Below are 27898 nucleotides of genomic sequence, written 5' to 3'. Positions count from 1 at the left end.
AAAAGCAATTTGCACTGATGTCTGATGAAATCCATGCCAACAGGTGTTGGGAATATCACTTTCAGAGGCACAGCACCTTGCAGAGCCTGCTTTGCACAGTTCATCTGCTATCTCTCACTTGTCTCAGTATCTAGCATGGAATTCCACACATGCCTTTTATTTAGGAAAGAACACAAAAGTATGTTATCTTATTCCTCTGGAATTTTCCGCAGTTATTTAACATGTTAGTTTAGGCATAATTGGTGAGCGGGCTTTTGAAATTTATATTTTCACAGCACTTATTTACATCGGGCTTAAAGTAGTTCGTTGCAACCGAGGTAGATGTGAAGCATTAGGCTGCAACGTACCTAATCCATCTCTCCTCCCCCATGACCAGAAATCCTGTGGTTAAAATAACACAGCCTCTATTCAGAGCGCAAACTTAGAGACGCGAGCGGGAGTCACACAACTCCGCTGATGGATGTGCCCAAGGGACTCTCGTGGTGCTGCTTCCCACCCTGCTGCTGATCCAGGAGAGCACAGCGGGGGCTCTCCTGCCTGCACAGAAGGTAAAGATTTGCTGCATTCTGTGTGTGTTTGCATGGATACTAAAGGAGCCTACCAATGTGACTGTGAAAATACCATTACAAATGCGACTGTGCAAATGTTGCTGCCTATATAGCGAGAAGCGTTCGGCAAATGGCTTCACAATCTTTAACTGTTAATCTGCTCCTGCGGCTGCTCCCATACAGCTGAGGAATGGTGAAATGGTAATCTGGCAACAGCAGCAGCTCCCGCCACGCGTGTAGGAGATGGAGCGCTGACAGTGCTGGGCACTGCTGCGATACAGGCGGGCTGCAGCCCTGCAGGCACTGGGGGCTCTGGGCTGGGGGCTGTGTGCAGGCTGTGTGCTGTATGTGAGGGCTGTGCGCTGTGTGCAGGCGATGTGCTGTGTGCGGGCTGTGTGCGGGACGTGGCGGTGCGACCCTCACACTAACACAGCGCAGTGCGTTCAGGAATGTTGGGATAACAGTGTGCCAGATAATTATCTGCCTTTATTTGCTCTTAGGACTTTCCGAGTCCCAGAGGATGCAGGAAAGCATCATCTTTATCTTAAAATCTGCACTTAGCTGAAATCCAGGCAGGCAGAAGGATGTCTGTGTGGTGCTGTGCTCTCCACACTGACTCTATTAACTCTCAGTGTCCCAACAGGAATCACAGGGCACCCCCGAACGCAGTGCACCTCCTGCACTGAGGGATAATACAGGAACACCAACACTCAGATTTTTGCTTAATTTTAAAGCATGCTGCTGCTTCCCACCCTGAGGGGAGGGCACACATTCCTTCCCTCCAGCAAGGCAGTGCTGCTCCAGGTTATGCTCACTGGTCTCGAGGAGCCTCATCTCCCATCCTCTTCTTTCTTTTCCCCTCTTTCCCTCCCTTGAGTGAGGCGGGATGATTTCTCACAGTGTCTGTGCCTGCAACAGCCGTTCCCTCCAGTCCCACTGTCCCATTCCTGTGCCACCCTCCAGAGGAAGGAGGAGGAGGATGCTGTGCCAAGACCCTTGTAGCACTGAGCTGCCGTGCTGCAGGGAGCTCCTGGCTGGCAAAGGTAACCTCTTCCCCTAAGCCAGCACCACTGCTTAGTCCCAGAGGAAATGATGTGGCTTCACCATGTGAGTGCCTGGCGTGGGGCTTTTCTGCGGTGGTTGTGTACCACATGCCATGGCACAGAGGCAGCTCGGAGGAGAGAGAATATGCGCAGAACAAAGAAATGTGGTCAGGCAGCAACTATAAAATTTCAATATAGAAAGTTGAGCTGATGTCATTTCAACTTCCCAGAGTGGTGCCAAGAATTCTAAGCTCCATATCAAGATTCAGTGAAAATCCCCCACATACTCACAATTTGTTCATGTGGAAAAATGAACTTTCATGGAAAATATGCATGGGAAACTGCCAGAGGAGTGTGTTGCTTTACTTCTTCTATTAATTTTGAATATGTTAGTTCAGAGAGCAATCCCATTTTAGCATCAGCTGCCTCATCCAAGAAGCAGAAGCTCAAACGCAAATACTGGAGGCGAGGGAAGTGTGTTTTCTGTATGACCAGTTGTTCGATGGAAAGAGCTGTTCAAGTGGGAAGGGTGTGGGAAGGCTCAGTGGGATGACTGCATTAACGCTTTTATCCTGGTGACAAGTCAGAATCATGATATGACACACCTGAATGGAACAGCATCATCCTCTTTTATAGCTTTGAATGTGACAAAGTTGGGACCGTGTGTTTAACTCCTATGATTAAGATTACCCGATCATGCCCTGCTATAAGACCACATTCACAGTTGCTTATAACTTTGCCAGACTAGAATCATTCAGACTGAATTTTTCCTACTTGATTGTTTGCCTCAGGCTAAGTTCTTTTCTGGAAAATTTCAGCCAAAACTGTCCAGCTATTTCCAAGAATGAACATAGGGGAAAAAGGCATTGTTGTCCAACTGGAAAAAAAAAAAGGAAGGGAAAAACAGGAGGAGAACCCGGTGATCCTTTTGGATAGCTCTTATTTCTCTGCACTTTGGAGTAGAGATCTGAAATTTGGCAGGTTCTGAGCTTTGTGTCAGGACTGTGGTTTGTTTTATTATTGTTTTTTCTTACTTTGTAAATCTCCTCCAATTTGGCCTCGTGATAGACTTTGAAAGGAAAAAATAGCAAGTTATTAAGGACATGCTAGGGCTCAGTAGTCAAAATCTGCTGAGATTTCTTCCAGCAAGGGAACCCAGCCCACTGCCCCAGCAGATCCCAGAGCTGACCCCAAAGTTCCTGTGCAACCCAGGGGTGCTACCAAGCTTCTGCAACTCCCACAGCTCTGCAGGGACTGAGCAGCCCTATCCCCTGGCCAGACTCTGGCAAAATGCGGCTTAATGCGATTGAGCTGTCTGCCTGCATGCCTTTCCTCTGTGACGTTTTGGTTCAGGAGGCTGAAGCACAATCACACCCCAGCTGGTAGCATAGTCTGGGGAACTACAGGCTTGTCAGCCTGACCTTGGTGCCAGGGAAGGTTATGGAACAGATCATCTTGAGGGCAACCACACAGCGTGTGCAGGATAACTGGGGGATCAGGCCACGCCAGCATGAGTTCGTGAAAGACAGGTCCTGTTTGATCAACCTCATCTCCTTCTATGACTGGGTGGCCTGCCCGGTGGATGAGGGAGACTTCAGCAGAGCCTTTGACAGTCTCCCATAGTATTCTCCTAGGGAATCTGGCAGCCCATGGCTTGGACAGGTTCACCCTTTGCTGGGTGAAAAACTGGCTGGATGGCCAGACCCAGGGAGTGGTGGTGAACGGAGCAAAATCCAGCTGGCAACCAGTCATGAGTGATAATATGTTTATTTACCTGCATGAAGGAACCGAGTGTACACTCAGTAAGTTTGCAGGTGAAACCAAATTGTGGGCAAGTGTTCATGAGCTTGGGGGTAGGAAGGCCCTATGGAAAGACCTGGACAGGCTGGAATACTGGGCTGAGGCCAATGAGATGAAGTTCAACAAGACCAAATGTTGGGTCCTGCACTTTGGCCACAACAATCCCAGGCAATGCTACGGGCCTGGGGGAGAGAGCCTGGTTGACAGACCTCAACACCCATCTCTCCTTCTGTGTGGAAGAAATAGACCTGGGGGTTATGGTCAACACTCAGCCAAACTATGAGCTAGCAGTATGCTCAGATGGCCAGGAAAGCCAATGGCATCCTGGCTTGTATCAGAAATAGTATTGCCAGCAGGATCAGGGAGGTGATCATCTCTCTGTACTCAGCTCTGGTAAGGCCACACCTCAAGTACTGTGTTCGGTTTTGGGTCCCTCACTACAAGAAAGATATTGAGGCCCTGGAATGTGTGGAGAGAGAAGGGCAATGAAAATGAGAGGAGTCTGAAGCACAATGGTGATGGAGTGCAACTGAGGGAGGTGGGATTGTTCAGTCTAGAGGAGACTCATGGGAGACCTTATCGCTCCACAAGTCCCTGAAAGGAGGTTGTGATGAGACGGGAGTTGGCCTCTTCTCTCAGGTAGGAGTGATAGGACAAGAGGGAACGGCCTTCAGTTGTGCCAGGAGAGGTTCAGATTGGATACCAGGAAGAATTTCTTTTCAGAAGGAATGGGGAGGCATTGGAACAGGTTGCCCAGGGAAGTGGTGGAGTCACCGTTCCTGGAAATGATCAAGAAATGTGTAGATGTGGTACTTAAGAATATGATTTAGTGGGCAATATTGGTGGCAAGTGGATGGCTGGATGATCCTGGAGATCTTTTCCAACCTTAATGATTCTATGATTCAGTTCTACGATAAATGCTGTGAAGCATTCAGGGACCATACAGAGATTGTCACTGTTGTGAAAAATTGGTCTTCTTTATATATAGGGAGACTTGAGTTAAAGCCTACGACCACCCTGAGCACTGAGGAGAACACACAATCCTGTATAACATCTTACTCGATGAGGACTGTCCACTTTGTAAACTGGATTAAAGCTGAGATCTCTGACAAATTCATGGGTGGTCTTCTAAAATGTATCATAATGTACATAGCACAAGAGAGTCCTTGTTCTAGCATCTCTTATCTCCTGGGTTTTTCAGTCTTAACAGTGCTCTCACAGCCTATTTCTGTATGCAATGCTTGTGCAGTATATGCAGGCAGATGGTGAAATGTCAGGGTTTCCATTTTGCCACTTGATGTTAGTCCTACATTGGAAGGTAGGGAGCTGCAGTCTGCTCACTTCCCTTCTCACCAGAACTGCAGGAAGCATTGATTTCTTTCACTTCTTGTAGACATACCAGCTATGGAGCATCTTGCATGGCCTCTCCTTTCACAGAAACAGGCAGCAGTGTTTCCTCATCAATATCAGCTCCTGGGAGGACCACGCTCACATTAGGGCTTTGGTGCACAAGGCAGTGTGGGAGCAATGACCAGATGAACAGCCACAGCTTCTCGGGAGCTGTCAGCAGAATAGCCAAAGGACCAGAGATGCTCATAGGTCATGCCCTTGTGGCAACTATCAAATTCTCAAGGAAGAACTTCAAAGGGAAGAACTCTCAGAAGACATTGCTATTACAGCTCCTATATACTGACCACACATAGAGACTAACACCGTTAACGAAGCCAGTGGGTGGCTGTACGCAAGGTCTCTTGCACAGCTCTGGAAGTGCTGCTGCCTCCTAACCTGCAGCCCTTGCTGGTTCAGACACTTTCTTTCACAGCGAGGTCACCTGATGGGTACAAACCCCAAACCTTCATTGCTTGTAACTTGCTTGAGACTCAGACCTGCTCTTACCCCAGATACATTCACAGCTAGCATCTGGCTTTATCCCATCACATTCTTCCTACAGTTTTGGTTGAATTACTCCAGCCTGTGTGACATGACTAGTTCAACAGTACTGTGCCTTGGGATGTAGTCTTTGCTAAAGTGTATGAAATTCATTTTGCAGTTTCTCAATGAATGAAGTGAGGCTTTTGTCCAATTCCTATTTCTTATGTTTCCATACAGTATTGAAATATGTGCTATTTTGTCTCAGAAGTTAATGCTATTTTCCAAACATTCTGCTTTGCCCTACTCTGCAGACTCCTGGTCTCCGCAGGCTGCACAGGCCAGGTCTCCTATCCTAAGCCACACCAAGGCTTGGGTTTCGGAAGACAGTTGTATAGCGCCTTTGAGATCTCCAGATCCCATGTCTGGAAAGATTCAGGCTCACCACAACCCTGAGGGAGGCCTGCAACTTTCCTGTAGTTATGCTGCAGGTATAAATTTGTCTTTATGTTGTTCTGTAACCCAGGGGTGGGATAGGGATAGAAAAAAAAGATTCTTCATGAAAAGTTGCATCTATTTTGTCTCCTAATAAGGTACAGCCATGGCTGAGTATTCTTGTAGCAAACATCCTAATGATCCAAACAGTATTTTCCCACATAGTTCATGTCCTACTTTGTGTTGGGGCTCTTCCCTCACTTCGGATGCAAGGATAAGGAGAGGCCTTGTCTTTTCCAAAAGAAGGAGCTACAGCATAGGGTGAGGAAGATGAGTGTTTCAGCCTTTTGCACTGGCAAAGATCATCTGGGAAGCCCCACCCAGACCTAAATTCAGGTCTCCCACTCTGAGGCAAGTGTCAGATGCTCCTGTACATCCTTTTTTATTATTTACAATACCCTTGTGAATAACATAACCAAAATCTATGTATAGGCTTACAACATATACAAGTTCCTAATAATCTCAAACTCTCTGAAGTTGTTGTGTTTTTTTGTTGTTGCTGTTTGTTTGTTTTGTTTTTTAACCTCTTACAATCTTTTAGCATGTTTTCTCTTTTATTTGGATGTCTTGTCCCTCAGCAGTGAGTTTCTCTTATTTTTTCTCTCTTTTCTGCTGCTGTTGGTTGGATGTTTATGCCCTTCGCATTTTCTACCTGCAGGGCACATCTATGAAAGCAAGCACAGCACTGAACTTGGGCTGTGCCAAACTCACCACACAAGGAGCTCTATAGCCACAGAAAAACTCCCACCCATGTTTCCATCCCTAAGCCCAGCCAAATAAAGCAGCATTTTAAGGTGATTTGCACCACTCTACCACCAAGGCTGTGACCATGTCTTGGCTAAAGCCTACCTCATGATGGAGAGTTGGCTGAATATGAGTCAGCAGTGTGCCCAGGTGGCCAAGAGGGCCAATGGCATCCCAGCTTGTATCAGGAATGTTGTAGTGAGCAGTACTAGGGAAGTAATCCTGCACCTGTACTCAGCACTGGTGAGGCCTCACCTCGAGTACTGCGTTCAGTTTCGGGCACCTCAGTACCGAAAGGACATTGAAGTGCTGGAGCATTTCCAAAGAAGGGCAACAAGGCCCTTGCAGAGGCCTTCAACTGGGTCTGTTTAGTCTGGGGAAAAGAAGCCTGAGGGGAGACCTTATTGCTCTCTTCCTGAAAGATGCTTACAGAGTGGGGCTGGTTTCTTCTCACTGATTACAGGTGATAGGATGAGTGGAAATGGCCTCAAGTTGTGCCAGGGGAGATTTAGGTTGGAGATCAGGAAAACGTCTTCACAGAAAGGGTGTTTAAGCACTGGAATAGGCTCCCCAGGGAGGAAGTTGAGTCACCATCCCTGGATGTGTTCAAAAACCATTAGGATGTGGTGCTCAGAGACATGATTTAGCAGGGGGTTGTTAGAGTTAGGGTAGTATGGATAGGTGCGGTTGGACTTGGTGATCTTTAAGGTCTTTTCTGATCTGACCGATTCTATGATTCTATGAGCTATGCCTGACCATCCATAACCACCTTTGCCCCATTGCACACAGCCCCGCCATGCTAAAACCCTGCTCTTACCCATTCCCCCAGCCATCCCATCAGGCGAAACACCAGAAGGACTCACACAGTGTGCCCACTGCTGTGACTGCTTTGTACTCCCGTGCTGCTTTTTGGCACAAAGCAGAAATGGGGTTGCTGATAACCTGCCATGGAGAAACGCAACCAAAAAAAAAAATTGCTTTTTCCACCACTGCCTTTGTTCACAGTGGCTTGATTTTGGACTCTTGCATGTCTGTAATCAAATGTTGCTGCTTTCTGTATGCTACAGCTCTCTGTTTAAGTTGAGAGGAATCTCCCTTAAATATTTATTTAAACAATAACATCCCTCGAGCTCTTTAAAACTTGTACAGAATTGTCTGTTATAAAACACTCCAGATTTTATTTATTTTCTTGATCTGTTTCCCTATCCCACGGCCGTACTGGGAAGCAGCACCTCCTTCTGCTGAGGATGCAGCACACGTAGCTTAGGCACTGGTGCCTGCTCCATGGGGCTTTCAGAGCTCATCTCCAGCACCTACCAAGGACTGCCAGAGCTGCAGGGTAGTGCTTTGGCACACATACTGTTCCTGTCCCAGGAACTCGACAACTCTATAACTTCCAGGATTAGGCTATTTTCAGAGGCAGAAAAGCTTCTCTGGTAGCCCTCTCTTCCTACTATTACTCACACACAACAGTTGAGCCTGGAAGCACATGCATATGCAGTCACTTGTTTGTTTTCATATACAAGGTGGATTAAAATTTCAAGTAGTCAATAGCATCTGTGGATTAAATGCCTGATGTCCCCAGGTGGGTGCAGAGAATGGTCCCCAGGAGTGCAACCCCAAACCTACATTTGGAGACACCAAGGAGGTGAGTGGGGCTTTGTGTTTCAGGTGGAATTCTGCAGAAGAGTGTCCTGTATTTTTATTTCTTTAAATTTCTGATTCCCTACTCAAGTAAAAGGAACCTTCCTTTCAATAACACATAAATTATAACTTCCAAACCTGCAGTTCTGTGCATTTTCTGAGCAAAAGGTTTTTGAGACACACAAAATGTTCTGTACTATTCAGATGAAGTCCTCAAATTAGGTAAGGGCTCACCATTAACAGCAATATAAAATTAATATTGTGCACTATAAAAGAGGATTCACCAACCAGGGCATTTGCTCATATTTAATTTTAGCTGAAGGTACACTTTCAGCAAAGTATTCGGTAACTTCAATGTTACCTGTTAAGAAGTTTGCCTGGCATTATCAGTATTTAAGACAAAGTGGTAGAGACCTACAGTCCTTCTGTGTTTCTAGTTCCACATTATTCCAGCATCCTGATGAATCAGATATTGGCAAAATCTCCATAGCCAGTGTAGGCTTGAGTAAGAACTGGATTACTCACCCACATAAGCAAGTGCAAAGGAGGTAATTCATTATGCTGTTTCTAAGGTATAATTGAAGCCCACCTTCCCATTCTAGGCTTTATGTGGGTTTAATCGGGGGAGCTGAACAGGGGAGAAGTACCACAGCTTCTCTGAATCATTTTTATTCTTGTCCCGGTTCTTTATCACTAGTTACATCACGACATATTTCCATGGAGACTGAGAGTGGTGCCATCAGCCTGCAGTCCCTCCAGTCCCCCTTGGCACCTTCACTTGCTTTTCTAAGAGCAGTGTTTCTCTGGAAGGTCCCTTGGGAGGCTGTGTTTTCATCAAGGTCCTTCTTGTTCTGAGAGACAGACTAAATAAAAAGATACATCTTTAGAGAGTGAGTGTTATTGGTGAAGCTGGGGGATCAATTAGTCTTTTTCTGTGGCTGAGGATGATTTCAGAAACAGATTTGAACATCGGCATGGCATAGAGCATTGCTTTTCTCCCATGGTGAGTGCAATATGTGGAAAGGCTGTCTCAGACATCCTTTTCTTTTTTTTCAATCTGAACTGGAAAGACCTCCTTGTATTTTACTCTCTACCAACAAGGCGTCTTCAGCAACATAGTATCACAGTTCAATACATTTAAATAATATATTTAAATGTAATATTTATTATTAAATAAATACCTCTGTTGAGAGCATATTTCCCAAGGTGGGTACGTGAAGCCTTTATGCAGCCACTGCCACATCCACCAAGTTATCTTGTGTCAGTGCCAGGGTCAGAGATCTCCTTTAATTCAGAAACATCCATGTTATTTAAGTTCCAGAAACTAAGAATGTTGATAGTTCAGAAAGGAAGCAACTTGTTTCCAGCTAGAACTGAACCAAATCTCTTATTTCCTCTTGGAATGACATTAGGCCATGCCCCTCTTTTGTGCTCTGATTTCTCATGGAGCTGTATCTGTCTCACCAGCTGGGCTGTGTAAATCTGTGAGCCAAAGCAATTGCACTTCTGTGTTGCCCTGGTGGAGCTGGAAAAACCTCTGACATCAAAAAATACATTTTTGGATGGTTGAACTAGATGATTTGGTGGTTGGACTAGATATTAGAGGTCTTTTCCAACCTTAATGATCCTATGATTCTATGATTTTCAATCCTGCTTAATCCTACACACCTGTAATGGACCCACAAAAAGGTCTTTGATGAGGAGGCCCAAAGCATTGGAGTAGAAGTCCCATCCCACTAGGATGTCTCAGAGACCTGAGGAACGGCACAGAAAAATGCAGTGCTGGAGGAAGATTGATCAAAGCTCTGATGGTGGAGATGCAGGCACCCAGGCCAGGACCAACTCAAGATCAAGACCAACTCAAGACCCAGTTATCCAAACCAAGAGTGGAGGCAGCGATGAGGCCTGCAGTCCTGTTGCTGGAGCCAGTGGTGTGGAACCATCATGTTGGGCACCTCTGAGAGGTCCCTGACAATTGTATGGCCAAGGGCTGCACAACAAGCATTGGGTTAGTTCAGTCATGTTGGTATTGCTTTATAAGTGTCGAAAGCAGCGTGAGTCCGAACGATTAATTGTTGCTATTTATTAGACTTAATGCAGCCCAGTCCTGGTGCTGAACTTCCCACACCAAAGCGTAGTATATACAGTTGGGTTTGCTGCTCTCCAGGCAGCATCCAGCATCGATCACGGCACTGTAAATTGTTTATACAAAACTGCAGACATCTAACTACAAAATAACTCTCTTGTCAGTCAGATAAGTAAATATTTCAAAAGATTGTGAACACCATTGCAAGCTCCAACTGCTCAGACCAGCTCCAAGTGGATATGAGTTAGCAGGGGACTAGATTTGCTTTGCCTTTGATATCCCTGCTCCAAATTGTGTTGAGAAGAGATGTGAAAACAAGTCTCCCCCAGGGAGGCTAATGCAGTTTTCAAGATGCTGAACTTTCCATGGAGCTAAAAAGAGGAGGAAAACCATGGCGAGTTCTTACCAGCTATCTTCTTGAAGTTGTAAATCTGTATTTTTGAGATTCAAAGGGTACCCCTTCTCCACATCTTCCTTGCTTAGTCCAGACCAATGTTGTTGTCTGCCCACAGGTAAGGCACCATGCTTTTGAGCGCATACCATTGCACAGCCAAACTCTTCTGAAGCACACAGCCTTTTATTCAGTTTAGGATGTTGTTTCGAGGAGTATTTCTTCCCAGTTGCTTCCAACAATTACTTGGGATCTTTTTCCTTTTGAGTTCACCGAATTGTACCAGCTCACCTCCATACACAAATAGGCATCATGTTACAAGGAGGAATGCAAAGTTAAGCAGGCCTGAGCCTTTGTAGCAGGAATTTGTTTTGGAAGCAAACGAGTCGGAAGGAGAGGAAATGGGCAGCCCACCAAAGGCTTTGGCAGGATTATCCCACACTTACAGCAAATCACAGCAGGGGCAAATCATGGACTGGGGCTTCCCAGAGAGGCAGGGACAGAGCCTACAGCTAAGGGTGGTTCTGGCACAGAACAGGGTCTGGTTCTAACCCTGGATTCCCATCCCTGGTGGTGTTCAAGGCCAGGTTAGATGGGACCCTTGGCAGCCCGATCTGGTGGGTGGAAACCCTACATGTGGCAGCAGGGTGGGACTGCGTGATCTTTAAGGTCCCTTCCAACCTAAGCCATTCTGTGACTGATTCTGTGATTCTAGCACTGTTGTTTGAAGCGTCATGAAGCTCCCCTCCAGCACAAGTCTCACTAACAAGGTAGCAACAGTGAGCTTTGGTGGAAACCAAAGCATGCAGCTCCCTGTGTCGAGCAGTGGCTGAGGAGGACAGTCCTCTGTGCAGAACCCCATGGAGGCCATGGATAAAAATCCTTTTGAGCTGAAAACTCACTGACTCAACGTGAACCTGATACTGAGCTACTGGCTGAGCCACCTGTTTGGTGCTTGCTCCTCTAGGACTTGTCTGGGAGTTACTTCCATTGAATCCCTTTAAAAATATTTTGATCCTTTCTCTTGAGTTACTTCCATACCTCCTGACTATGCTGGTGCAGCTGTGAAGTTTTCCTAAAAGTGTAAGTTTCCATGTTTTGTGTGCATTATTTATTTAGTGTCAGAGGTGTGTATGAGGCTGCCCAAGTTTCTAAGAAGGTAGGTTTTAATCTCAGGACTAGACCAAATACTGCCAAGACAGCACAGTATGGACATAAATAAAAGATAGTTTGCCTCTGCAAACTGTCAGCAGTTTTCATTCCCCTTAAATGCCTTCTCATGGTTGTGCACAGCCATATGTACTGGCATTCCAACCTCAACACCCTCAGAATAAACTGATCAGCATACGAAAGCAAGTAAGAGTAATTCCTTAGTGTGACAGCACAAGCTGGTAAAAGCAGAGGGGAAATGGGAAAAGGATGCAGAAGCAACATTGACCAATGTGTGCAGCATCACATTTGTGCATACTTCAATGTGAAACACACTCAATATAGGGGGCCTACAGGAAAGCTGGGAAGGAGCTTTTTAGAATGGTGTGTAGTGAGAGGATAAGGGGAAATGGTTTTAAACTGGAAGAGGGTAGATTTAGACTATCAGGAGGAAATTCTTTACTGAGAGGGCAGTGAGACACTGGAACAGGTTGCCCAGCGAGGTTCTAAATGCCCCCTACCTGGAAGCATTCAAGGCCAGGCTGGATGGGGCTGTGAGCAACCTGCTCTAGAGAGAGGTGTCCCTGCCTATAGCAGAGAGGTTGGAACTAGATGATCTTCCAACCCAAACCGTTCTATGATTCTATGAACATGTTCACACCTTGCTGGAGCAGAGAGGTTTCACTTCCTGCAGTAAATGTTCTCTAATTCCTAGATACACGTGACAGAAAGGGCCAACACAGACTGAAATGCATTCGGAACCTGCCTGTATTGAAGGTGCTGTTTTTAAATAGAGACCTGGTAACACTTTGGTTCAGCTCCCATACTGTGTGGGATTCCTGTCTGTCAGAGTTCACTGCAGCTATGTCCCCTCTCCAGTGTGAGGTGGGAAAGCAGGGAAAAGCAATGACCTATATCTCCTTTCCATCTGCCACTGCCTGCCCCTGGATGCATACCATGCTGGCTTATGAGCAGTTGGCATGTAAATAACTACACTACCTGGGACTTCTTTGTAAGCTAAACGTGCTCCATAGCTGTTTCTCTGTTCCTCTTGAGTAGCCTGTAAAATAGGAACGTAAAGAATGCAAATGGGGGTAGACTTGCCCTTAACTAAGTGCATTTCTCTTCTTATCTTCACTGCAGCATGTCACTGGTTCTTCATCCATTAGTGATTTTTTTCTCTGAACAACGTCTCTGATTTCTGTGTCATGAGGGGGAGTATTGTCAGATCTCATTCGCATGATGGGAGATGCAGAAAATCCGTTCTGTATATCATGTGCCCTTGGCTCCCAACACCACAAAGGATTTCTTCAAGCCCTGCTCATTATCTCCTTTTATACTTTAAAAGAAAAGCTAAAATGCTGGTGACAAATGGTCTCGTTTATCACATTTAATTGACTGACTGTTCTTTTAAGCCTCTGAAATACACACTTTGGACCAAAGCGCTGGAAAAAGAACATGCCATTTATCCTGGTCTGCTGCCAGGTCACATTAAAAAATGTTCAGGAGGTGTTTGCTAGACCAGTACATTGAGTGAGCCTGCTCCGGCAGCGTGTCTCCAGCTGCGTGATGTGCTGCTCTATGGAAAGGAGGTTGAGCAACTACACCAGAAGTAATTTTTATCCTTTGCTAACAGCACTAGCAATTTTACTGGATATCTGTGGAAGTGCATCACAAAGTCTGGATTAAAAAGAAGGAAAGTGCAGTTCAGGGCCCACCTCTGCCCCTGGAAACAGTATACAGGTGTGCTGAGGGACCTACCCCTGGAGTGGGTTTACGAGTGTGTTCCCATAAAGTCATTCTGTAGGAAAAGAAAAAACCCCAAATCCTCCATGGGCATAGTGGTGAAGGGTTGATGGTTGGATTAGATTATCTTTGTGGTCTTTTCCAACCTTAATGACTGTATGATTCAATGATACTATGTAAACAGAAATGCAGAGTGCAAGACATCTCCCTTCCCTCTGTTCAGCAGCTTCACACAGACGCAGGCAGGTAGGTAGGCTGAATAAACCAGAGTAGATTAGAGGAGAGATGGATGGAGGGTGAAATAACGTCTTTCACATTAGAGACTGAGCCAAGGGAAAACAAATAACTGTTCTCTGTCTCTGCTGTAGATAAGAGCCACGTGCTAAAATTTCAGTGAGGGTGTGCATTGAGTCTGGCTGGGAGAAAGATTTAGGATGGATTTAGGAATTGTTCCTAATAGTAAGCGCAGTACCACTGAAATGCTTTGCTTCAGGAGGCTGTGGAGGTTCTGCCATCAGAGATTCTGCAGTATGGGTTATCCAGATGTATGCAAGCACAGAGTCAGGCACAGAGTACAGGAATGGGCTGAAGGCAGCTGGGAGGGCCCTTCTGCATGGTGCTTTCACTGCATCAATCTGAACACGCGAGGCTCCTCTTACACAGAACACGACTCTGGTCTGCAAACCTCCACAAGAGGCATCAGACTCGGCTGAGCCCTTCCAGCTGGAAGATGGAAACCTGCTGTCCCCTTTCCCCACCTCACCCCTGCCTGCTGCAAAGGGGAACTTTGGATCTCCCCTGAGTTTCTGACACTGGGAGACTCAGCATCATATCCCAAGTCAGCAGCTGACACAAATCCTGCTGCCCTGATTAGCAGCCCTCCTAATCCCTATGATGTCAGTGGGGCTTTGCACGGCAGGATTTGGCCCACCGCCCTCCTGTGGGAAGCACAAGAGCTTTGCTTTCATTCCCTTTCTTTCTGGCCGTGGGCAGGGAGCAGGGAGCAGGCAAGAGCCTGTGATAGGGGACAGCAGCATTCACTGCCAAGGTGTGGCTGTTCTGTGGAAAACACAACAGAAAGGCTTTTCTGGAGGAATGCAGAGGGATCCCACCGGGCGGCTCATCTTTAACTCTACAGCATTCGTGTATGGGTTTGATTACATGTGAGTGTATAAACACAGATCTGCTGCAGTTGCACTGCTTGCACGCTCCCCACTTGCTCAGGCTGTGGGCTAGCACAAGGCACACGTGCAGCAGGGGAAGAGGAGGAGGCCGAAGGAAGGGAAGCTGTCATCAGACATTGTGGCTCTCCGCTGACCCCCATTTCTTACACTGCTGGAATGCAACCGGCGACTGTTTCTACTATTTAAGGAAAAAGGTTCCTATACAAAATCCTGTGGTTTTGAAGTGATCCTTTTATAGGCATAAAGAGATTTTTCCACATCCCTCTATTTGATTTCTTTTTTCACTCAGACCTGGCTACTCCAAGAGATGTTTGCAGAATATCATGCACTGAAATTGTTCCTATTCTTGGTGCTGGAGATCAAATACCCCATCAGTTTACCACATAAAGCCACAGGATGCAAACTGCCAACGAACTGAAGTCACTCCAGCCATAGGAGAAGGAGCTGCATTTGGTCTTGTACCCATCCCAAGGGATTTTGAGCTGGGACTGCCTCATCATGGAGCTGAACATGCTGAGCGTTCTGCAGCAGGCTCGCCCTAATCACAGCACTCTCTAATGAATTGTTTACGCTTATGTTTCTCAACAGCAGTGCATGTTAATGGCATTTGTAATTTCCTTGATTTGGAATAAGATTAGCTGTGTGTTAGCCTTGAGATAATAACAGGGGTGTTCGGGTGTTTATCCTAAACAGTAATTGGATGCTGTGTGCGGTGTGCGCCTGCAGCAGGGACCTCAATACCTGTCTCTCCTTGCCCAGGGGCGTTCCCTGCTCCTAAAGTGGGAAATGTGGCACCCATGTCTGTTCTGGCCCAGAGCAGGAGGACCCCACATCTTGCACCCCAGGCGTTGGCAGGGCTGGGATTGCAGGGGCTCCTGTGTGACGAGTCACTGAGACGTGGGATGCATCCAGCCCCAGGGCTGCTACTGAGCTGCTTGACCCAGTCAAAATGATGGGATGCAGTAAGTGAAGCACACCTGAGAGTCTCACACACAAAGCCCTGGGACACCTGAGAGCTCCCTGAGCCCCTCTGCAGACACCAGCATCCTCGGGGCTTTCCAGGCACACGTGCTCAGCTGAGATCTGAAAAGAACATCACATGGTTCAGTGCTTTAGAAGAACCAACGTGATCTTTAATTCATTACTCCAGACTATACAATCATATACTGTGCTGGAGGTAGATTTTCTGAAAAAAAATACTAAACAAGGGATGTACAGAATTTCAGTAGCCTCTCAGTGCCAGATGTCTATTATCTCATCACGTACACATGCTATGCAAAGATGCCATTACTAACACTTCCCTCCACTACCACCGAGACATGCCTGGCACCACCAGTTTGTGCTGACGTAAATAACAACCTGTCCTAGCATCCCCCTGACCAGTGCTGGGGAATGGAAAAGACACATGTTCCAGATGGAAACACAGCCAGGGTTTGTTCCCACAGTAGCTTCAATTTATCTAATTTTACCTCAGATAAGATCTGAGTAGGAGGGAGTCTTCCACTAACTGCATCCTATTTGACTGCTTACACACTTGCTTTTTTAATGAAATTATGGGAGAAACAATAGGAACAATGACAAAACTACCGCAAAGCAGCCGAGACTCTCAAAATATAGTAGAAAAATCACAGAATCATTTGGGTTGGAAGGGACCTTTAAAGGTCATGCAGTCCAACTCCCCATGCAACCTTCTCCCTGGTTCTCCCTCAACAGATGAGGCACATTCACTCGTTCCTGCTTTAAAGTGATGTAAATCTCTGACCTCAGCAGAATGAGTCCTGATTCATTCCCACAGTGAATGGATGGAAAGTGCTGAAGCTGGATTTGGGGCTATTGGTACAGGCCTTACCCTTCCAGGCTTTGGGTTCCCTCAAGTTGAAACCATCATTTAACTGCGTACAAAGCTCCCGTGGAAAACTGTGTGATCCAGATTCACTTTTGTAGCATGAATGGCTAAGGCCAGGCTGAAGATACGCTGACAGAATGGGGATGAACAACCAAGTGATTCCCGCACACAGAGGGACAAATTCATAGTGCTCTCCCAAATTGTGGGTGGTCTATTGTGCATTGCTGTAGTCAATGAGAACATTAAACTCGTACATGCAAATCTAATTTGAAAAACCATTATTTAGACTTAACAATGCAAGTATTGTAACCTCATCATTTCCACATATTGAGCCCCAGCTCCGCTCCTCTCAAGTACAGAGAAGTCTCTTCAAAATCCTGCAATTTTATTTGAAAAAAAATGCTGTAGGCGTAAAGTTAACGTGGAAGTACACAGAGCCCTGATGACTGTTTTCATCCACACAGAACACGAGGCCAGTAGATGATTTATTTTTATTGGCACAGCAGTCAGATAAGCTTCCCTTGCGATGAATGAGAGAAGCAGGGGTTGGCCCATGCTGTCAGTCAGGGAATGTGAGGCAGAAGACTAGAAGAGCAGCTTGGTGATGACATGCTGCTCGAGCATGTTCTCAGAGCAGCGCCAGGATCCCACGCTGCTGCTCCTCCCGCTACTTGGAAATAAGAGCAGTGCTCCCAGCCAGTGAACTCACTGTTTGCCCACTGTTGATTTTGTGGCATGTCACGGGACAGCTACACCACAGCTGGGTAAGAACAAAGCATTGGGGTGAGTGCTGGGTGTGCTCCACCTCCTGCCCTCCCTGGACAGCAGGTCAGTCTGTGAGCATGTCTCATTCGTCATCCGCAGGCACTTCAGAAAGGTTTCTGGAATACAAACCTCACCGTAACAAACCACTTTCCTTTCGCTGTTGTTCCCCTAGTTTCTGAAACACAATATTTTTAGGATCACTCTTTTGGAACTTCAGAACTAAGCAAACGAACTTTTGATGGACATTCTCACTCTTTCAGGTCATGGCAGATTTATCCAGACCATCTGCTTTCCTTGGAGGAGAATTGATTACCATGTAAGCCACATTTTTACCCGGTTCCTCTGAGATCTCCAGTGGGAAATGAATTTTGGAGGGGATTGAAGGTTGCTAAAATCATAGAATCATAAGTTTGGAAAGACCAACAAGATCTACTCTAGCCATCAATTCATGCTTGTGACTGCTCTGCACCAGGTCATTCAGTGTGACATCTACTTTTTCTTGAACACATCTAGGGATGGCAACTCCAACACCATCCTGGGCAGCCTATTCCAATGCCTCACCACTCTTTCTGAGAATTTTCTCCTATACTGTCCTAATATCCAAGTTGAACCTCCCCTAGAGAAACTTGAACGCATTACCTCTTGTCCGATCAAAACTGCAGCAAGTAAAAAGACTGTGAAGAGCTTACCAAGGGTTTGAGTTTTCTCTTGCCAGCAGCTGGGCACACTCTGTGCTTGCTGCTAGTGGTATTGAAAATCAGGCTTTGGAGGTTAATTTGCTTTTCATGATGAAATCAGGTTGGGAGTGGTAAAGATCTGAGGGCTCCTTCAGTTGGAAAATTGGATCCAGCTTACTTGAATGTGGAATTGTGTGGGTGGAGTTAATAAATAGCTCGTGATGGAGGTGGACAAACACTGAAGGAACTGCTCCGTGCAGGTAGAGGCCTGGCTTGTTGCCAGGCCCAGCCCTTCACACTTCCCTATGGCTCCTCCCATCCTCCCCCGGCCAGACCTCAGCTGGCTGAGCAGTTCCTGGTGCTGAGGATGTTCTTAGGTTGATGCATGCCCCAAACCTGTGGGGGCCCCCTCTATCATGACTGAATGAAACTGGTTGCCCCAGGCAGGTAGAAAGGCAGCATGGGCCTTCTTGGTGCAAAATGCACCTGCCATGGCCGCCATGTCTTGCTGCAGTTGAGGGTGGTGTGGTGTCCCCAGGGTGCACTGCCTGCACTGTTGCCCATGAAGTAACCCTACACACAGCCCAAATTAGGGTGTCCTTCTAGAAATGTCTGTGGAAGAGGAAAAAGGTAAATTCTGCAAGGAAACTTTGGTGTATGACAGCTCTGCACACACAAATCTGCTTCAAGAGAGAAGTCCCTGCTCCAGCAGTGTGCCCCCAGCAGCACCCCATGAGTTCTCTTTCCCTGGGCACTCAGCCATGCCACTTCAGGGTCTGCACATATGTACAGCAATCTCAAAGCTTCTTTCCAATGCCTGGGGTTGTTTCTTAGGCAGCCTGCACAGGTGCAGTTGTGTCCATGCATGTAGATATCTCGTTCTGGAAAAGGGGTTAGGACACGACAAAAAACGCACACAGCACACCAAAAATGCAATTTGTGATTATCATGGCTGTAATCCTGCCTGGTAACCCTTCACTGCTACAGCTGAACAAAAACAGAGCACGGTAAGACAGCAAAATGCCAGCAGTCTGCCACCCGCCCCATCACTCTGCCCTCCACTCCTTTTCCTTTGGATACACCCAGGCACAGAAATACATGCTGGAGGTTATCTTGGGACTCCAGTTACCAGCCACTACCTTGGTTGTCCATCTCCCTCTACTCCAAGATGAGATTTCAACTGCCAGAGGCTGAAAAATGTGGCTTAGATTCTGTACTACAGTTAGATTGTCTGTTCTGTACAGGGGAAACAACGAAAGGTGAAATACCTGTAGGGAAGGATTTGTGAAATTCTGCAGGAAATTGATATTACAGATAATTGTTTCCTGCTGAGAAGGATCTAACAAAACTTTGCAGAAGTTGCCCATGTCAGCAAAATCCACTGCAGTGTACCCAGGCACAAAAGTCTGTCTCTAAAATAAATGTGCTTTGCTATACATTTTTCTTCTGCACCTGAAATCTAATACATTTTCACTGGGAATTCCCAGAAAAGAGACAACACTGTGCAAATGATAAACCTGTGCAATTGTAAATGAGGTGAAATGTGGGGTGCTTTGGCCTCTGGAGCACGAAGGCTCCAGATTCTTAATGGCAGCTATTATAACTTTTTCAAAATGTGCAGGGAAATTTTTTTGACTTTCAGAGCAAGTTCTCCTCTGCTAAAAAAGCCTGTATCATCAGAAAGAAACAATTTTGATTCACTTATTTTTGGCTGAGGGTAAAAAAGATGCTTATAAGCAGCTTTGTTTTTTATCTAGTTCACAGTATTTCTAGAATGGGTGCTGTATTTGTCCCTGTTGATGGCACCTCATCAAAGTAAGCCTCTAATAAGAGAACAACAAATGTGACAGTTGATGTGATACTTGCTTTTGCTGTTATATACAGTTATGGATCTGCTTGTACGTGTCCAGTGGAATTCAGTTTTATCTGTAAGCCAGGATACCCTTGACAATGTACTCTGAGCTTCACTGTGTTAACAGTGATGGGGAAATGAGCCTTCAGATAATCTCTCCTCCTCACACTTCCACTACACTTGCCAAAGACTCCTGGTTCTTCCTGGATCAAATACTCCTGTCCATTGATCGCAGCACTCTTACTCAGCTGCTACGACAGCTCCAAGCTTGAACCTTGAGAATGCGAACCAGATAAAAGAAAACTTCTGCTTACAATCATTACAATCAGAACAAATGCAGGAGCACTGTGACTGTTCTATTAATATGCATGCCTTGCCATTCCCAACCACTGCAAAACCTGTGTATCTGGCTCTCCAAGAATATTACTACCTGGACCCAATTCATATGGATTGTGAAGGATCAAGACATTCCCGAAAGCTCACTTGCCAGCTCTACTGCCCTGCCAGCACCATATTTGAGTAGGAATGATGGTCTCTTTGAAATACGGATTGCAGTGTGAATGGAGCATGGGGCCCAGCTAGATACATACACATGGGTGGTCCATTTTCCTTCCCAGAGTAGCCCTCATCTTCACTCTGCCAAGGTCTTGGTAGGCAGAGGAAACACAAAATCTGATCTTCAAAATCTTTTCAGAAACATGCCACCACTTCGGGCTGTCCAGGTACAAGCACGAGGAGCAAGCAGCAGACTGGAGCAGGAGAAGCTCAGATCTCACATTTTCTTGATATATTTCAGTAATAGCTACATGAAGAATTAGAGCATTTTTGCAGGACCGAAGGGTGCTGACAGCATCTGGTTTAACATTATAAACCATGCTTGTCATCTCATTTACTAGCTATCAGTTCAGCTCATCTGCTGAATTGTTACAGCCACTCCCTGACATCATCAGGAGCGTATGTGTTAGATCGATTATGCCTTTTACAGTCCAACATGGATTTAGGTAAACTGCTTTAGCTGAAGGGCTAAATGAGAAAAACAGCCTGTGCTTGTAGAGGCCTACCTGAGATGTATATCTGAAATGTGCAAGTGTCTGTTACACGGGCCATAACTGTTTTATCAGATGAGAGGAGAAACCTTGCAAAACTTAATGATCCCACAGCAAAGAACATGAACAAGGCTGAGGTGCCTGCCAGATCATCCAAAAAGTTACTCTGGCTGCAGGCCGGGGTGCTGCCATCCCAGGTAATGAGTTCCCAGCACAAGCACCTCAGCTCTTTGCTTCTCCAAAGAGCTTCCTGAAAGACTTTTTCAGGAGCAGAATCAATGAACTGTAGCCAAATAGCAGCTACACTCCTCTCTCTTGCTCCTAGCCAGTCACTGAGGTTCAATAACTGGGTTTCTGTTCCAACTGGAGTTTTTTCTTAAGGAAAGACACACATGGAACGACATATCCTATAATGCTGTAGAAGTTGTTAATGGAAGCATTTTATACTGTTAGAAATGACTTTAAGCTATATCTATCCAGCATGATTGACAAGACATGGTACAAATAGCTCTTAGCCAGGCACTTCATGTCCCATCCAGTTTCCATGCACACAGGCCAGTAGCAGACTCATTCTTGCTGCTTACTTCGGCATCATGAAACCAAACCTTGTTCCATACTCACCATACTCTCCAGCTGGAGACAGCCCACAGCATCAGCAAGCAGCATCACCCTCATGGTGCATGTATCAATGGGGAAGGATAGCACTGGCCATAACTTGAGCAAGTACAATCTGAACCCAGTGCCTAGGGCACATTCCCAGGGCACCTGAGAGACTCTGGGATTGACCACCTCACCTGGGGTCCTGGCAGAGAAGCAGGAGGTAGGCTCTGGTGGCTGGACCCATCTAAGGTACAGGAGTCCAGGTTTCTAAAGAAGCTCTGTGAAGGGGTATACAGAAGGGAGAACCCAAGTCCTTAGGCAGCTGTGAATTGCTGTCTTGGATTTAGGCACCTAAGTGCTTTTTTGGACCTCATCCCAAACACTTCATTTAGTGAGCATTGCATTAGTTTTAACAACAGCCCAGACAGAGCATAAGCAGCAACACAAATACTCCAAGCTGCTCTTTTACAGCATCCTAGGATGCAAACAGATGATCACTGCAGAAACAGCTGTACTGGGTTATGGTGTCATTGCCCCAGGCTGTTTCCTTCATCACTCCTACATGAAAACACCCTTCAGCAGAGATTTCCTCACTGGCCTTACTGCAATACCATCAGCCCAGGGCACTCCAGAGAACTGCCATTGCCTTGTGTTGAAAAGGATGAGTAGCTCCCACCACCCATCCCTCTGGCCTGGTCTAGGAGGAAGATGGCTCCTGGCAGGCAATGGACAGCATTGTAGAGTAGTGTTTCTGCAGTGATGGCTTGCCTCTTTCCATAGAGTCACCACTTGTGAGGAATTGATGTCAGCAACTCATTCTTGAACCTCCCTTCTGATGTGTTTCAAGTGGCTACGTTGTTTGTGATGCTACTCATGAGCACAGAGTTCAAGTTAAATAGAAGAGAGGCTCGTCTGGTAAAGACGGGAAATAAATAGCAAAGCCTGCCTTTTTCTCTTCAGGCAAGTGTACACTGACTTTGGAGGACACATGGTCACAGGTGCACGCTGCCTGCTGGGCACAACAAAAGACAGAGATGAAGGAAGACTCATTTCTATTTCAATTTTCTCCTTGGAGTGGATGCAATTCAGCTCCCCGATGTTGTCTGCCCTGCTCCAAGTTGCACATGCATGGGAGTGCTTAATCTCATTTCAGGCAGGAGTTCACTCAGAGGCTGACTGGCTGCTTTTGTCTCAGAGCTTCCGGAGGAACAAACAGCCTAAAACAGCATGTACAAAGGACCTCCTAGGTTCAGGTCTTTGCAATACTTTTAGGTGAAGTGAGATCTCATGAGGTCCCCCTTGTCTGGGCAGGGGGACATGGGATTCCCAGAGTGAAGACCTGTCTGTGGGGATGACTGGGATTGGGAAATCCAGTGATGGGATTAAAGAGCGCGTGGTACAAACACATCACATCACACAGCCTGCCTCTTGATGCGTGTGTGACACTGTACTGCACTGCAGTGCCCCCAAACATGGGGAATGAATCTTCAGCCAGGGAAAGAAAGGATGTGATAAATTAGGGTTCTGTGGTGGTTGTTTCTGATCCAAAGCAGAGAAAGTACAGCATAAGTATAGGTTTGATTTTCACTGATGAGCCTGAAAGCCCTCTGGTGATTCAAGTGGGCTGTGTGTGCAGAGGAGGCAGCTTTGGACTTAAACAGCCTAGTAAAATGCATATGGATGCCTTCTGATTAATCTGAACAAGGTCTTGCTTAATAAAAGCTTTTTATTATTTTGGTCCTTGGTTCCATTTTCCTTCAGGTGTTGGAGAGAAGGAGGGAAATTGGAGAATTCAGCTTAACCAGAGAAGCATTTTGGTGCGAGTCTGGGAGTTCTTCAACTTCCAAGCAAGGCTTATTTGTAATATCAATATCAGCTGCCACAGAACTACTTAAGAAATTGATAGTCTTCAACAACTCTCATGCTAAACTACCCCCTACACACCTGAAGACCTTATGTTCCGTTGTCGGTGCTGTGGCCCTGTTTCAGCAATTTAACATGTTACTGAGCAAAATCATGTTTTCATAATGTTTCTCAGATAGCTCTTGGCACATGCACTTTCTCAAAGAAGTATCTCCTTTCCAGTCCCTCCAGAAGCACTGGAAGTGAAGACTAGTTAGGAAAAGGGATGACAGCAGTATTGTGTTAAGTACGACTCCTGCTGCAAAATACTATGAGAGGGAATAAGAGTTAAATTCAGGACCAAAATATACATGTGCAAGTTTATTGCTGTGGGTCTAAAGCTCCCACTCATTTCTCCGAACCTGTTCACCAGTGGGTGTGAGGGGGAAGGAAAGCAGCTTGGCAAGCACGTTGTTGTGCCACAGAGATGCTTTTCGCAGCTTGAGGTTTTTTTTTTTTTGGACCCACACTTGAGGCAGAGGTGCACCCATACTCCCCTCACAGATAACAGCATGCTCCTAGGGTGATTTCACAGCTTGAAGTCAGGCACTTTGAAAAGATTTTTCTGTTAAGAATGGATTTAAGCTATAATCTTTTGACCCTTCCCGGCACATCAGAGCGACACGTCCTTGCCCTGATAACAGATCTCTGCCGTACCCCGCCTGTTCCATCATGGTGAGCTGTGTGGGGTGGGAGTGCTGCCCTGGCCTCCCTCCAGAGCCCAGGGATCTGCACAATCTCCAGTGTCAAGATGTGTTTGGATATGGAAAGCCGCTCCGTCCTGGTGTATATCAGCCAGATAACTGGAGCATCCCCCCCAGGAGACACTCCCTGTGCGCCGTGTCCCAGCATCCGTCCCTCCACGAGCAGTCTGGCCTCCTTTCAACCCCGGGTGATGCTCCCACCTTTAAGAGGCTGTTCTGTGGGAGATAAGCATAGCTCTTCTGATTCAAAAACTGCATGCCATTCTCACATTTTTTTCTGTAACAGAAGTGTAATTTCAGCTTTTTGGGTGAGGTTTTGTGTGGGAACGTCCTGGCATGAAGGGGTCTCGCAAACTCTTGTTGAACTCTTTGAGTACTCCCACTGCAGACAGCCCTGCCTCCTGCTCCTGCCCCTGCCACAGAACTCAACATCTACAGAAAAGCAAAGGAGAAAGCAGCCCATTACAGGTAGTTTTCTGCCCTCGACATCTCCCAAAATGAGCTCATGTCAATCCGTGGCAAGAAGGCGGTATTTCCGGAAGAAAGACGCTGCCTTTGAAATAGATGATTTTAAAATTTAATACTGCCACAGCTACGGGCTGAAATTGGTCAGAAAAAGTTAAATAGCTGTTATTTAAACCCTTATGGAACTAATAGGAACCGTGCTACAAAAATCATGAAAAGAGCTTTTTTACTGCATGCTGTATGTGGATTTGTATTAAAATGCACCATTTCAGTGCTACTCCTCTACTCCCCAGTGTGAACCCACGGTCCTTGGGGACAGGCATGCTGCAGAGTGCAACCCCTCCAGACTCATTTCTTGGTATTTACTGCTGCAACTACGGGTTCTGTTGCTGCCTGTACACATTTTTTAAATTTGTTCCTTATGAATCTCAGGCCTTTAGTTGAATCTTGCAGCAGTGACTGACTATATACAGCAGAAATAAGTAAGAATCCCTCTACTTCCTTTCCTGTTTCTATATTACTTTGCATACTTTCTCTGTTCATCTCTTCCATCAGGTACCCCACTATTTTAGCCTCTGTTCTCCCAGATAAAGAGCTGCTCAGCAAACACACAATGTGTTTGCAAGCTAAATTATTTATGTTGCTAAGAATATGTCTGCAGCTGTTCTGATGATGAAGTTGCTTTTTTCCAAGTAGCTTTGTAACTAGCTTCATGAAAAGCAAAGAATCCTCAGCAGATACCTGTAGCCAACCTGAATTTCTGCTCAGCCTTCACTGTAATGTCAAAAGGTCACTGTCTGACCTCCCCACTGTAAATCTGGGGTCACACTGGAAATCAGGCAGGACCTCACGGGCTGCCGAGTGTTGGCTGTGAGCTGTGAATTTTGGTGTTGGGTCGCTCAACACTGAAGTGGGCATTTAACAGAGACCATCAAGATCTTGTGATTATACATGAGCTCCAACCAGAGTCCACTCTTCTTTTACTTTCTTTGAAGCATGCTTTCATCAGACTATTCCACAGCGATGTCAGTGGGATCACAGCCCTTGCTAACCACTGCTTATTGACTACAGAAATAAAGCCTCACCTATGCTCAAAAAACCACTGCTTCTTAGCTGCATACATCTCAAATGCCCATTCTCAGCCATGACCCCACCTGACAGTGTCTGAGAGACTTTGCTCTCTAATGAGTAAACAGTCAGGTCAGTGGCAGAAATGACAATGTGGCCATCCCAGTCCTTGGCGTTCACACTGGTGGACATCAGCCAAGCTGCTGTAATGTCTCTATGAGAACATCTGTGTACCCATGTACTTAATGCACCAAATCCATCTTCTTTCCATTGAGCTAAAGCAAACATCAGCCTTCTGTAGAGTAGTAAGCATGCACATTTTAAACCAGGAAGTACAGGACAGATCCAGCACCAATATACTTCACTACTTCACAGCAATTTCCCTTCTACCTTCCCTTGCTTTAGGAGTGACTTGTCCAGCCCCACATCCAGCACCTTTCTGGGAGGCCTGCTGGAGCTCCCAACCCTTCCTGAGAGCTTTCTGGCTGAATGACTGTACAGATATTTTGGTCAGGAAACTCTTCTAAAAATTAGGCCTAGCTGTTCTGTTTCTCATCTGTGTGACGTGGGTAATTGCTGCTGGAGCTTCCCACCTCTCCTGGGTGTTATGATGAGAAATTCATTAATATTCGCTGAGCACCCCCAGCCAAGTCCTTGAATGAAAGAGTTGCAAGGATTATTTTAACAGTACTTAGCACTTCAAACGTTTTAGAAACACTACCTAGTTTTCCAAAATGTAAAACAGCTAAAACTTAAAGGGTAATTTGTGTGCCACACCTCTTAACCTCTTTGTCAGCCTTCACAATGGCTTTTTCTTACACAGTATATGTGTACAATACCTCCACATTAATTACTGTTTTAGCTTTTTATCCATTTTTCCTCCGTTCATCACGTGTTCAGGTGTCACACTTCAAGATTTGAGGTATTTCTATGGTCAGTGAATCCATACATCTACACAAAAATATTGAATTCTGTCAGTGCACAGAACCACTGTTCTCTGGCACCATCCATAGCAGTGCACCAGTGACTGCCTCATACATATCTCCGAAGAACTGAGTGTCAAAGGCCAGCAATTACCTGAGTTCCACAGCTGCAGCAGACATCAAAGCCTGACTGAGGCAAAGCCACTTCTCTCCCTTCACCACCTCTCTGGATCAGAGCTGATTGTGAGACCTCAGTGCTGTCCCCAGGCTCTATTTGCTTGGCAATGAATTACTTCAGCCTCTGGTCCAACAGCTCATGCAGACACCAACAACAGTGTATTAAATAAGCCTTGCAGAGAGGTCATCACCCAGTATTGTGAACTATTTCCCTCTATTCCATACGAATTCATGCTTATTCCATCCACTCCTTTGGGATGTGTAGGAAGTGGGAAAGTAGTTAAGGAGCAGAATTCCCAAATACCAGGTCAAAATACAGGTAAAGCAGCAGGGGGAAAAAAGAAAATTAAAACATCTCCTCTCCATGGTAACGTTCAATGTTTCCCTTGATGAAGCTATAAAATATCTGAAGCCCCTGTTCCAAACTGAAGAGAAGTGCCAATTCTATAAGCAGGTGACTATTGGCAGGAGGGGTATTGTGACATGTTTTCTTGCTTCTCGAGTAACAGCTGCTTTGTTTATGAATATCATCTGTTCTAAAAAAGTTAAACACATTGTGGCTGTAATATGCCATATAGGACAGGCAAGAGGAATAAGAAGAGTTTCAATAGCACATCTGTGGCTAGTTAATTATAGTAAACTTCAGGTATGTGATGATTTCAGCGTATGTTCCTAAATACAACCCCAGCAACTGGATCTAAAACAAAGCTGTTACAGTATTTCAGAGAATAACTATTCCTATGCAGTTAAAATCACACACAAAAAAATCACACCTGCACTGAGCAGAGCAGGACTTCCCATTCACTCAGCACACAGCAGTGGCCAGCGTCAGTGCTGGAGCTGAAGAACTGGCTGGTGGGCAGCATATGTATGTTCTTCCTCTCCCCCTCCCTAAGCATTAATTCATCTGCATTTCCCCCACCTGACCTGCCTCTCCCATACTTGTGAGTTCCTGTTTTCCATTATTTCCCTCTATAACAACCACTAGCCCTGACTTGCAGGTGTTGTTTGTGACTTCTGAAGGGCTGAGCCTTGGTGCTTCCAGCAGGCACAGGTTTCTATTCTGCAGACCCTGTTTGTACACCTCTAATGCATACGTTTATGTATGCCACACCAAAAGTAGTACCTCCTATTTATTTCCATGGAAACTTCAAAAGATACAAGGGGCACAGTA

General features: G+C 45.9%; 1 protein-coding gene across 2 annotated transcripts in view; it reads left to right on the top strand.

The window, feature by feature from the left end:
• Positions 1-413: 413 nt before the first annotated feature.
• Positions 414-27898, top strand: part of JCAD (junctional cadherin 5 associated) — a 58335-nt gene continuing 30850 nt past the window's right edge. Inside the window, exon 1 of one of the 2 annotated variants that reach the window (XM_048950894.1) lies at positions 414-548. The gene's annotated coding sequence lies outside the window, so the exon portion shown is untranslated. The remainder of the gene's footprint in view (positions 549-27898) is intronic. The other variant, XM_048950896.1, reaches the window with a different exon arrangement.

Source organism: Lagopus muta, chromosome 7, assembly GCF_023343835.1.
Source record: "Lagopus muta isolate bLagMut1 chromosome 7, bLagMut1 primary, whole genome shotgun sequence".
In the NCBI taxonomy this organism is placed as follows: domain Eukaryota; kingdom Metazoa; phylum Chordata; class Aves; order Galliformes; family Phasianidae; genus Lagopus; species Lagopus muta.
Note: the sequence above shows the minus strand (reverse complement) of the source record. Positions and strands in the feature narration are given on the sequence as shown.